Raw genomic sequence first — 12564 nt, 5'->3', positions numbered from 1 at the left:
CAGAGCGCACTGGAGGAATGTATTTTCCTACAGAACTACGTCATCTACAAGACCATTGTGAATTGTGAACACTGCTATCTATCTGCAGTGTTAATTGTAGACAGAACTCACACAGACATTCATGAATACTTTCTCTCAGTTCCTATTCACAAAGCACAACAACATAAATTGCAGAAAAATCTGCACTAAATAAAACAAAACAATTCAAATACCATTTCTGCTGTCTACAGTGTAGACTATTCAGTGTTCCTTTGCACTTGCAAATAACATTTGGTCATTGTAGTAAACCCATTAGTCATTTAAAAAAATGTCTTCAGGCAAGCATACTAAAAAGATAATATGTATATTCCAATAGACGTTGTTGTTACTTGACTACAGGATTTTTATAATTAAACAATTAGCACTCTGAATTGTGAACACTTCTGTCTGCATTTTAGGCCAGATTCACTATTCAGACTCACAGACAGCCATGTACCGTTCAATTCAAAAGCATGGACTTAGTTGCAGTAGATCAGAGGAGGTACACAGAAATAATAACAAACTTGAACTTCTGACATCCTCAATCATAGAATCAACACCCCTTTTCACCTTTCCAACCTGCTGTACCATGGTGTACTGCACCGACTAGTGTCAACCAAGCACAATAATCATGTGCAGCAGTTAGCTACGCAAGCACAGAGTCCGATGCACCTCAACAGAGGGAGTTCTATCAAAACCAAGCAGCAAGTAATATCAGACATCTTCCATTGTGAAATCAAGACACTATTCCACTGTTGAGACCTAGAGTTGCTTGCACCTGGCCGAAGGGAGTCAATCAATCAATCAATTAAGAAATTGGTATAGCGCGCTACTCACCCAGAGGGTCTCAAGGCGCTTGGGGGAGAGGGGTCCGCTACTGCTCGAACAGCCAGGTCTTGAGTTGCTTCCTGAAGGAGAGGTTTTCTTGGGTAAGGCGGAGGTGGATGGGGAGGGAGTTCCAGGTCTTGGCTGCCAGGTAGGAGAAGGATCTTCCTCCCATGGTGGCTCTTCGAATGCATGGAACGGCAGCGAGGGTGTGGCTGGTCGATCGTAGCTGGCGGGTGGAGGTGTAAAAGGTCAGGCGGTTGTTGAGGTACCTGGGGCCCAGGTCGTGGAGGGCCTTGTGTGCGTGGGTGAGGAGACAGAACGTGATTCTCTTGCTGATGGGGAGCCAGTGCAGGTCTCTAAGGTGTCCGTAGATGTGGCTGTGTTGGGGGATGTCCAGGATGCGTCGTGCGGAGGCGCTCTGGATGCGTTGGAGTCTTTTCTGCAATTTGGCTGTGGTTCCGGTGCAGAGGGCGTTTCTGTAGTCCAGTCGGCTGGTGACGAGTGCCTGGGTGACCGTCTTCCTGGTTTCGGTGGGGATACATCAGAAGATCTTTCGAAGCATGCGTAGGATGTTGAAACACGATGATGAGATGGCATTGACTTGTCCGGTCATTGAGAGGAAGGAGTCCAGGATGAAGCCCAGGTTGCGTGCGTGGTCCGTTGGTTTGGGTGGCCACCAGGAGTCGTCCCAGGCAGAGGGTGATGATCAAAGGATGAGGACTTCCGTCTTGTCTGAGTTCAGTTTCAGGCGGCTGTTCTTCATACACTCGGCTACATCTTTCATCCCTTTGTGTAGGTTGGTTCTGGCGGTGGTGGGGTCGTTGGTGAGGGAGAGGATCAGCTGGGTGTCGTCGGTGTAGGAGATGATGTTGAGGTTGTGTTGGCGTGCGATGGCTGCGAGGGGGCTCATGTAGACTTTGAAGAGGGTAGGGCTGAGTAAGGATCCTTGTGGTACGCCTCAGATGACTTTGGTGGCCTCGGATCTGAACGGGGGAGGCAGACTCTCTGGGCTCTTCTGGCAAGGAATGAGATGATCCACTCCAGTGCCTTCTCGTTGATTCCAACGTTGTTGAGGCGTTGTTCTAGGGTGCGGTGGCAGACAGTATCGAACGCTGCGGAGAGGTCCAGGAGGATGAGGGCCGCTGTTTCCCCGTTGTCGATCAGGGTTTGGATGTCGTCAGTGGCTGCGATGAGGGCGGTCTCGGTGCTGTGGTTGGCTCGGAAGCCGGACTGTGAGTGGTCGAGGGATCCGTTTGTCTCGAGGAAGGCGGCAAGCTGTCTGTTGACGGTCTTCTCGATGACTTTGGCAGGAAACGGGAGGAGCGAGATGGGGCGGTAGTTCTTGGGGTTGGTGGGGTCTGCTGATGGTTTCTTCAGGAGGGCGCTGAGTTCGGCATGCTTCCAGCTCTCCGGGAAGGTGGCGGTGTTGAAGGAGCAGTTGATTATGTCCCGGAGTTGGGGTGCGATGATGGAGTCGGCCTTGTTGAAGATTTGGTGGGGGCATGGGTCGGTTGGGGACCCGGAGTGGATGGTGTTCATCGTGTGGATGGTGTCTTTGGTGCTGACCGGGGTCCAAGCGTGGAGGGTGGTGGTGGGGGGCATTGGTTCTGTAGTTGGGTGCGTGGTCTGTTTGCCAAAGCTGTTGTGTATGTTTGCGATCTTGCTGTGGAAGACTGAGGCGAGTGAGTCGCAGAGGTCTTGCGAGGGAGTGATTTTGTTGTTTCCGGCGCTGGGGTTGGAGAGCTCTTTGACGAAGCTGAAGAGTTCCTTGCTGTTGTGTGCGTTGTTGTCTAGTCTATCCTTGAATGCTGACTTCTTGGTGGTGTGGACCAGCTGGTGGTGTTTGCGGGGGCATGCTTAAGGGCGGTCATGTTGTCTGTAATCGGGTTTTTTCGCCAGGCTTTCTCGTGGGTGCGGCAGTTCTTCTTGGAGTTCTTGAGGTCGTCATTGAACCAGGAGGCTTTCTTGCTGCTGGGCCTGCTGGGACGGTTTTTCAGGGGTGTGAGGTCATCAGCACAGTTGGTGATCCACTGTGTGAGGTTGATGGCTGCTTGGTTGGGGTCCGTTGACCTGGCGGGAGGGTTCTGGTTCAGTGATGTGGTGAGCTGGTCGGTGGTGATCTTGACCTGTTGCGGGTGGTGGTGAGTCATGGTCCTTCTGAAGCTGAAGTGGTCGCAGCTGTGGTCTGTCCAGTGGAGTCTGGTGGAGTGGCTGAAGGAGATGTACTTGCTGGAGGAGAAGATTGGGTCGAGCGTGTGTCCGGCGTAGTGGGTGGGGGTGTTCACCAGTTGCTTGACTCCGAGGTTGGCGAGGTTGTCCAGCAGGGTGGTGGTGGTGTTGTCGTTGTTGTTCTCCAGGTGGAAGTTGAGGTCCCCTAGGAGGATGTAGTCAGTGGAGGGGAGGGCATGTGGGCTGATGAAGTCTGCAATGTCTTCGCTGAATTGTGTGCGGGGTCCTGGGGGTCTGTAGATGAGGGTGCCTCTGAGTGTGGTCTTGGGGTCGGTGTGTATCTGGAAGTGAAGATGTTCGGCGGCCGTGAGGGTGTCGTCGGAGTTGGTCATGATGCGGATGGTGTTCTTGTGGACGATGGCGATGCCTCCTCCTGTCTGGTTGATGCGGTCCCTTCGGGTGATCTTGTATCCGATGTCAGGCGCTGAGGAGGCGTTCATCCAGGTTTCCGCGAGGAAGGCGACGTCTGGAGATGTGGTGTCGAGCAGGTTCCATAGTGCCACGGCGTGTCTGTGGACGGAGCGGGTGTTGAGCAGGATGCACTTCAGGTGGTTGCTGTTGGTGCTCGGCTTGGCGGGTGAAGGGTCCGTGGGTGCATCCTGGGGTGGCTCGGGGGCAGCCGGGGAGGCGGCCGGTGTTGAGCGCGTTGAGGGCGGTGGCGTCGTAAGTCTGGCGGGTGGGCTGGCATTTGCGGGGCCAGGGGGTCTGGCACTGGGCACGGTCCTGGCGCAGACGGGCTTGCCTTTGGCGCGCAATCGGCGCGCCCGCTGCGCGTACGTGCGGATTCTGCCATAAATGGAGAGTGGGGGGGCGGAGCAAGGGAGGAGCAGCTCGGAGGCGGGAGCGGGGTGGCGAGTGGGGAGGGGAGCGGTGATGCTGGAGGGAACGGGGTGGGGCAGAAGGGGAGCAGCGACAGGGAGCGGGGTGGAGCAGTGGCAGAAACGGCGGTGGAGGCACGAAACAATCAGGGGCACAACAGTGGACGATGCAACGATAAACCAACAATTGCAGGCACAAAACTGAGATCAGGGGGCAGGGGCCAGAAACAATACTGGCGCAACACTGGGAGCGAGAACAGGGGAACAACAGTGACGATGCAGACGATAAAAACAACAAACAATTACAGGCAGAATACCGATATCAGGGGGCAGGGGGCAGATACAATGCTGGCAGCGGCAGCGGCGGCGGCAAGTGGATACCGGGCACACTCAAGATGGGCCACGCGGCGGGAGGAGGGACCGGCTATGACCAGGTCAGGTCAGGTCACCAGGAGTACCTTCATCTCCACTTGCAGATGAAGTTCTAACTACCTCCATTGTGTGATCAAGACACTGTTCCACTGTTTGGGACCTAGTGTTTGATGCACCTCATCAGAGGGGGTAGCACACATCATCACAAACTTTAAGTTCTGACATCTTTAATCATAGAATAGTTTCACTGTTCGGACCAGCTGTACCGCAGTGTAGTCCACCAACTACAGTCAACCAAGGCCATTAATCATGTGCAGCAGTTAACTACGGAAGCACAAAGTCTGATGCACCTCAACAGAAGGACCTCTGTGAAAATTCTCCTATACGTTATATCGGACATTGTCCATTGTGGGATCAAGACACGGTTCATCTCCACTCTCAGATGCAGTTCTAACATCATCATTTGTGGGATCAAGACACTCTTCCACTGTTGGTACCTAGAGTTTGATGCACCTCATCGGAGGGGGTACACAGAAACCATCACAAACTTTAACTTCTGACATCCTCAATCATGGAATCAAGACCCGGTTCACTGTTCGGACCTGCTATACCGCGGTCTATTCCAGCAACAGCAGTCAAGCAAGTCCAATAATCATGTGCAGCAGTTAACTACAGAAGCACAAAGCGTGATGCACCTCAACAGGGACAGTTTTGTGAAAACCAAGCAAAAGGTTGTATCGGACATCGTCCATTCTAGGATCAAGACACTGTTCCACTGTTCTGAAAAGCTGCACCGCGGTGTAGTCCACCAACTAAAGTCAACCAAGGCCATTAATCATGTGCAGCAGTTAACTACGGAAGCACAAAGTCGGATGCACCTCAACAGAAGGATCTCTGTGAAAAAACACCTGCACGTTATATCGGACATTGTCCATTGTGGGATCAAGACACAGTTCATCTCCACTCAGATGCAGTGCTGACATCAGCCATTGTGGGATCAAGACACTGTTCCACTGTTGGTACCTAGAGTTTGATGCACCTCATCGGAGTGGGTACACAGAAACCATCACAAACTTTAACTTCTGACATCCTCAATCATAGAATCAAGACCTCATTTCAATGTTCAGACCTGTTATACCACGTCTATTCCAGCGACAGCAGTCAAGCAAGCCCAATAATCATGTGCAGCAGTTAACTACAGAAGCAGAAAGCGTGATGCACCTCAACAGAGACAGCTCTGTGTTAAAACCATGCAAAAGGTTGTATCGGACATCGTCCATTCTAGGATCAAGACATTAGAGTTGGTTGCACCTGGTAAAAACGGGAGTACCTTCATCTCCACTCTCAGATGCAGTTCTAACATCCTCCATTGTGGGATCAAGACATCGTTCCACTGTTGGTACCTACAGTTCGTTGCGCCTGATCAGTGGGGGTACAAAAAAATTATCACACATTATAACTTCTGACATCCTTAATCATAGAATCAACACCTTGTTTCACTATTCAGACCTGCTGTACCGCGGTGTAGTCCACCAACCGCAGTCAACCAAGGCCATTAATCATGTGCAGCAGTTAACTACAGAAGCACCAAGTCTGATGCACCTCAACAGAAGGACCTCTGTGAAAATCAAACTGCACACAATATCAGACATCGTCCATTGTGGGATCAAGACACCGTTCCACTGTTGGGACCTAGACTTGGTTGCACCTGGTTGAGGGAGTACATTCATCTTCACTCTCAGATGCAGTTCTAACATCATCCATTGTGAGATCAAAACACCGTTCCACTGTTGGGATATAGAGTTGGTTGCACCTGATTGGAGGGGATACACATAAATCATCACAGACTTTAACTTCTGACATCCTCAACCATAGAATCAAGACCCTGTTTCACTGTTCAGACCTGCTGTACTGCGGTGTAGTCCAGAGACTGCAGTCAATCAAGCCTAATAATCCTATACAGCATTAACTACGGAAGCACAGAGTCTGATGCACCTCAACACAGGGAAATCTGTGAAAAACAAGCAGCAGGTAATATTGTAGAATCAAGACACCGATCCCCTGTTGGGACCTAATGATGGTTGCACCTCATCAAAGGGAGTACCTTCATCCCTACTCTCAGATGCAGTTCTAACATCATTCATTGTGGGATCAAGACGCCATTCCACTGTTGGTGCCTAAGGTTGATTGCACCTGGTCAGAGGAGGAACATAAAAATTATCACAGACTTTAACTTCTGACATCCTCAGTCATAGAATCAAAACCCTGTTTCACTGTTCGGACCTGCTGTACCCCATTGCAATTTCAACTTCCTGCATAGCAATGGCTGCCTAATTTTCTAGTATTGGTCGACGAAGAACATCATGACTACATGGACCACTGGTTTCACTATCTTGAGAACTTTCATTACTAATTGCAGCTATAATAGTCTTTTCCTGTTCAACTTCATCATTCAACATTTTTAAATATATAGCAAAAATTGTACATGCAACTACCTTTAGATGTATTACAAGAATCTTCGTAACAGTCAAAGTCTCCAAGTAATTCACTTTCATTACACCATGGCTTAACAGTTGTAGAAGTGCTAAATAGTAAAATTCTCGCTTATCTAAAGTTTGACAACTAAGTTTCTTGTGGTTTATGAGATTACTCTTTGCATGTTTTACTAAACAACCATGACATCCAACTACTTCTTCATATTTACCTTCTTTTACATTCTGGTTACCATTTCTTTTCAAGCTGTAATGTTGAAGTACTTCATACAGACATAGCTGTTCCAGCTGTTGACTCCTTTACGGTCAGTATGTGTCCAACAAATTAGTTTTAAGATTGTCTGTACTGTCTGTTTCATTTACTGCTAATTCTTCAATTTCATTAAATGATTTCAACACTCTATTTCATTTGCAGGCAAGACCTAAACTTACCCAAATGATTCCTCGTGACTTTGAATTTAAACTTGAAGAGCACAAGCAGTCGAACATTCATACAATCCAATTTCTCGGTGGGAAAGCATTTTCAGAGTAAAGCTGTACAATTATTTACAAAGGCTTTTCTCTTGTGCAATTTCTTCCAACATTTCTTTCATCTCTATTTTTTCTGATTTTGTTATGAACGATGCAACATACTGAATGTCCATGTTCGCATTCCACATTTTTTAAATGACTGGATTGTAATCATTGATATACTTTGACACTTCTGTTCTTTTTAACTTGTAGTTATTCTTTGGAGATTTTCGAGTTATTGTGTGCATTAAAAAGAAAAAAAGAATTGACTCTTCCTTTACAAATGACTGTCAGGAAAAACCAAACTGACATCTGGTGTAAAATGTTCCATTAGACTTGAATTTTCTTCTACAATACTTTCAACAACCGTGACTTTGGAAACGTAAATCTTGCTATCTCAAGCTTTGATACCCTTCTCTTGGTATCTCACATGTCACATACTATTCAATGAAAGACAATACTGTTTCATCAGAATCATTTCCAAATTTAGGTTCATCCTTGATCCATAGTAGCATATGTATATGAGGTGCACCTCTTGCTTGATACTACTTTCTTCAAAGGAAATCGGTAACCACTCCAAGAGGTGTATTCTTTTTATTACAGATAAAAGACATCATAGCTTGAAACCTACCATTAAAATATCTGCACACATTTACAGGATCCAATGAACACAGTTCACCACAAGTCTTTATTTCAACATTTTTTTATATTGAAATTTGCTTCTCTTAGAAACTCAAGCAAATCTTCCCATGCATACTCTGCACAGCTAAGTGTGACAAACCATGTTGGTGTACCTAGGTTTCGTAACATACTCTTGAGTTCTTCATGACAACAATACCAATATTCATTTGTTCCACATTGACATGCCATCAAATTGATTAAGTGTCCTTCTAAATTTGTATCTGTTTCTTGAACTTTTTCCTGCAAATTATTTCGCAGAAAGAACTTATTGTTGAACTTTAGTTTTAAGTATGTGGATGAAATGCATTGTCGAAATCTAGGATCTTCAGAATATAATATGAAATTTCAAGTGGACAAATTGAGAAAGTGGACTAGTCAAGGACTGAAGATATTTATGAACATTACACAATATATCCTTTGCATTCAAAAGTAATAGGAAGCAGCATTGAGTTATTTGAAATGAGAAAATCACCGGGAACTCCAATGAGTGTATGGGAGAAAAGCTTGGAAGGTCATTATTTTCCACAGCTGTTTCCTACAGGTGAAGGTGGACGGTATAATGAACGACCTGTTCAAATTGCAGCTTTTGAATATCGGTCAACAAGATTAATCTTCTAAACTTATTACCTGTTCACCCACATTTACAGTTTTGTAATAAAATATTGTTCTTTAAAAGATATAAGGTAGCTTTTTCAACTTTATTAACACCCACACATTCTTGCCATATTTTCCGACTTTGTGTTACTACACCATGTACTAGAATGACCACTGCATAATTTTCCTCTTTCACTCCAGCAATAGTTTCAATATTTTTCTTAAAATCCAAAGGTAAGTACACCACTCTTCCTTCAAACCTCTTTGCAAGTCTGTTAGTGGCGGTTTACCTGTTTTAGTTTGAAAAGAATGAACACATTGAATTAGAACAGACTCATATGTATTCAATTCTGCCAGTTCCTCTGGAATAGCTACTAATTCTAGGTTATTATGTACTGCTCTAAAAGGTATTTTGTTCTCTTCTAATTTGTTGTAACAATATTTACATATACGTTGATCATTACCTAACTCAAATTGACCTTCCATCTACAAGTCAGTTGCAAATTCTACCCAACTACCATTGTTCTTCTTTTCACATTTCAAATACAAATCAACATTCCTACTTTGACGTTTATAATGAGTACGGCGACAACAAACACAAACATAGTTTTGTATTTCAGACCACACTACATTAAACTTTCTAATTTATTCTTCAAACTGATCAGTGCTAATCACTTTCCCATCTCCTCCAACATCTTTAATTGTCAAAATTTCACTTTCTATGAACTGCTCCTGTGAACCCAAAAATCGCATTTCAATATCATCACACTTTTTTTGAACAACTAATAAAGAAGCATAAAAAAGTCTTGTACTCAGTTCACTTAAAAACAATGCAGGACTTTTTACATAGTACACTTTCCTCACAAACCTCCGCATTTCTGAATGACGTACTGCTAACATCGTCAACTGAGAATGCCCCTACTTCTCAGTATATTTTCTTACATGACATGGATCGAGTCCTTGTAACAACTTAACCCTCTGTTTAATACTTTCTCTTCAGAATCACAATGAATAACTTCTGTTTTAAATTGAAAGCACTATCCACTATACTTTCAATACACTGCTTCTCTTTGAATTGAAACAATTTTCCTTTATATTTGCAGCATGTTTTCATTGAATTCTGAATCACTCTAGATCAAAAAAGTCTCTGACAAATTTCATGAAACTGCTTTTGTATCCGAGTAACATATACTATTTCTTTATCATGTTTCCTTCCTTTTCCTGGTATTTGAAATTGAACTCTGCTTCACCTTACTTGAAAAGTTCTTCTTTTTCCTCTTCTGTGAACTTTTTTCATTAAATGCTTGTAATGTTTCTTTTCACAAACTATCTTGTACTTATAGTAGAACAAACTGTTTCTGTACTACTCGCATTTTTTTCTAATTGAAGATTTTTGCCCTTTTCTGAAATATATATTTTTCTTCTTGTTTCTTTTTTTTCACTTCTTCTTGGCATTTCCAAATTTTAATCCAAATGAAATAATTTTCTGAAAAACAAAAAATAGATTCAATTACTTTTCACATTTGTTCACTATGTTAAAATAATAACATACAATTACAAAACTTCCACTAACGACTTCAAAACCCAGTGCTGCAACATGAACATACCTCTACAATTAATATGTAACTGCACTACCTCTTACTTTTCTCCTCTCTGCCGCATCCCACCACCCCACAGCACTCTCTCTGCAACCCACCACAGACAACTTTATAGATAGTATTTAAAAAAATGTAATCTATGTACTTAGGATGAAATTATCAACCAAACAGCACATACAAAAATTACCAATATTAGCCTACAATGTCATCTACTACTTCCCAAACATATCACTGCACCCCAGGCTTTAAGTGGGGGGGTGTCTGTGGGGGTCCCAGCACCTGCACTTATTTTTGGGGGCCTCGAAACAGGACTTTATGGGGGTCTATTTTCAGGCCTCGCAAACCTCATCCGTTGTTTTTATCTTTATTGCACTGCAGTGAGACTGTGAGAGAATGCACATTACTCACTACTTAGAAGTGCAGACATCATGCATGGTGACTTCCATTGTAGGAGAAGGGAAATCCTTTAAAAAGACACATTTTCTCTCAGAATTTCCCTTTTCTTTTTGAAACGCAGGAGCAACATCATCATGGGGTACTTAGCAAACAGACCACCAGGTGCGCATAGCCCATTGCCCCAGACTCTCTCAGACAGCTTCCCGGTTGCACATACACAGCCACACCCGAGTACTTCACAGGTCTTCAAAAGAGAATTTTTCGGTAAAGATGTCTCTGTTCTTATTCACCCCTTTTTACTGCCCTACATCCCCACTCTGCCTATTGCTGAAAGAATTAGGCTCCCCTGAAATTTCGCCCTGGTTGCGACTCTGGAAACGACCACAAGCAGGCAACTCCAGCATGAACCTGCACTGACCTTACACACTCTCTTGTTTTAGTGCTACAAAAACACACGCTTTGCCTGGCTCACTTAGATCTCACACCCCCTCTTTATTATGAACATAAAAGCTTTCCAATTACATTTATATTTCTATTTTATGCTTCACATGGAAATATAGAACTCAAGGTTCTCATCATTCCAAATTAGCTCTCTGGTATACTTTCTCAAATGTAAGAAGTACAGTTATTCAGTATCTGTCAGTCAGGGCCACTTTAAAACCGTGTACCTATATACAACTCGGCAAAACATTATGTTTCTAAATTAACGTCTTACTCTTAAAAGCTCCTTTAAATTTCTTTCACTAGATGAAAAGCAACTCAAAGCTTTGTTATTCTTTATTAAAAAAATCTGCCTGTCAATACTTTTCGCAAGCCTTTTCGACCCTTTAAGAGCCTGGGTGGATGAGTATAATAAGTCGTATTTAGGATCGGGCGGATGATGCACAGAAATAAGAACGTATAGTTGAATAAAGTGAGAGTAGATGCATACCAGATGCATCAATGCATAGATACATAGATGGATGTATCAATGTATGGATGGCTGGAAGGATGAATTAATGCAGGGACCAGTACTTACGATAGACGGGTTGTCTGATAGATGCTTAGGATTGGTTCTGGGACAGATGTATCTATGGATATAAAGGCGTATGGCTGCATAAATGGCACAGTGCTTACAATAGGCGAGTGGGCTCATAGATGCTTAAGATAAGTGCAGGAACAGATGTATGTATATTGGTAGGAATTTATGCATCAATTAAAAGATGGTTGGATGGTGCAGTGCTTAGGATGGATGGATGCTGGGCTTTAATTGGGCCGGGTATGAGGACCAGCACTTATTTTTAGGGAGCCTCCACACGGGTCTCTGTCGGCCTCTATTTTCTGCCCTAGAAAAACATATACCATACCATAAAGCGATTCATAAATGGGCACACTGCCACTGCACCATCCTCTTCCCCATCCTTCCTTAACCTTACAAAATCAAAGAAAGAGCCACACCAAACCTAGTAGACACACTATAGCAATACAGGAACTTAATTTCAACCACTGTCTGCCGCAACACTCATGAGCAAGGCATATTAAGACATGCAAATTTGGGGGTAAAACATATACCAATGGTACTACATCACCTTCAGTAGCCCGACATCTGCAGGTTACTAAATTCTGTGTTTCAATCAGCAACATAAACACATCACCCACCCCGCCCATCCTTAACCATACTAAATCAAACAGAACCCCCCGCCTAATAGCGCCACTATACCCATACATAGGCTTAATTTTAACAGGTGTGTGCCGGAACACTTATCAACACAAAGTATTCAAACATTTAAATTGGCGGGAAAAACATAAACCATCCCATAGCATGGTTAATAAATAGGCCAAGTGAAAGTACATTACCTTTACTAACTACACATGCCCACGTTACAAATGTCTGACATCATACCATAGGACGGTTTATAAATAGTCACATTACCACTACACCACCTCAACACCCGCCCTTGCTTAATTTTACCCAATAAAATAAAGAGCCCCAGCAAATGTAGAAGCGCCACTATAGCCATATAGAGGCTTAATTTCAACAGATGTCTC

The sequence above is a fragment of the Lissotriton vulgaris genome, chromosome 3_1 (genome assembly GCF_964263255.1).
Source record: "Lissotriton vulgaris chromosome 3_1, aLisVul1.2, whole genome shotgun sequence".
NCBI classification, from domain to species: domain Eukaryota; kingdom Metazoa; phylum Chordata; class Amphibia; order Caudata; family Salamandridae; genus Lissotriton; species Lissotriton vulgaris.
The sequence above is the reverse complement of the archived record's forward strand: the minus strand, read 5'-3'. Positions refer to the sequence as shown.